Source organism: Ammodytes marinus (genome assembly GCF_949987685.1).
Source record: "Ammodytes marinus genome assembly, chromosome: 18".
Taxonomy (NCBI): Eukaryota; Metazoa; Chordata; class Actinopteri; order Uranoscopiformes; family Ammodytidae; genus Ammodytes; species Ammodytes marinus.
The window spans coordinates 17194509-17195422 of record NC_137222.1 but is presented as its reverse complement, the minus strand read 5'-3'; the positions used below and the strand labels follow the sequence as shown (position 1 = coordinate 17195422).

General features: G+C 46.7%; 1 protein-coding gene across 1 annotated transcript in view; it reads right to left on the bottom strand.

Annotated features, from left to right (window-relative positions):
• cntfr (ciliary neurotrophic factor receptor) overlaps window positions 1–286 on the bottom strand; it is a 219969-nt gene extending 219683 nt beyond the window's left edge. The window contains exon 1 of the mRNA XM_080046172.1: window positions 62–286. The gene's annotated coding sequence lies outside the window, so the exon portion shown is untranslated. The remainder of the gene's footprint in view (window positions 1–61) is intronic.
• Between the last annotated feature and the right edge of the window lie 628 nt (window positions 287–914).

The window sequence follows — 914 nt, the reverse complement described above, 5'->3', positions numbered from 1 at the left end:
TCCCCAAAAAAAAAATCTAAATAAGGAAAATAGTTAATACAAAAATCAATTGGTTACTCACTGGAAAACCTCCTTTTTTCTGTATTTATTTATTTTTTCTTCCCGGTCTGTCACTCCTTATCCTCTTCTCCGCTGTGGCAAAGGGGAGTGTGTGTGTCTATCCCGGCGTGTGTGTGTTGTTGAGTCAGTCCAATAGAGGAAAGTTGCCGTCTGCCGTGTGCATGAGCGTGTGTGTGTGTGTGTGCGCTAAAAAGAGAGAGGGAGAGAGAGAACGTCTGCGTCTGTCTCTGTGTCTCGCACTGCTCTGAGTGAGAGAGCTGAGGCTGTTTTAAACAGGCTGCTCTCCCCATGTGACCAGCCCAGCCACAGGCAGGAATACATTACTGAGACACACTCTCTCTCTCACACACACACTCTCTCTCTCTCCAGCTCCCTCTCCCTCTCTCTCTCTCTCCCTTTCCCCCTTCTCTCTCTCTCTCTCTGTCTTGCCTATAAACACACCGTGTCCACAGTGCACCCCCTAGCCACCGCTCAGGGTAGTGGAGGGAACAGCCCACACACATCATGTGTGCGCAGCCACACACACACAGCCACACACACACACACACACATACACACACACACACACTGACAAACAAGAAGAATATGTCAGCAATGAGAGTTCACACTATATGCATGAGTGCAAGTTATGCATGTAAACACACACACACTAATAACTGTGTATGGGCGCAGACAGTGGTGATGCTGTTTGCCAATCTTAAAGAGCATCCTTCCTGCAAACACGATCAAATAATTTATAAATATAACACAGTTAGAGACCATTCAGCCAATTAAATACTGGTTCAATGTTTCTGAATGTTCTGTCTCTGTGGTGGCGGTGCTTCACACCTGGAGGCACTGACCTTTTCAGTAAT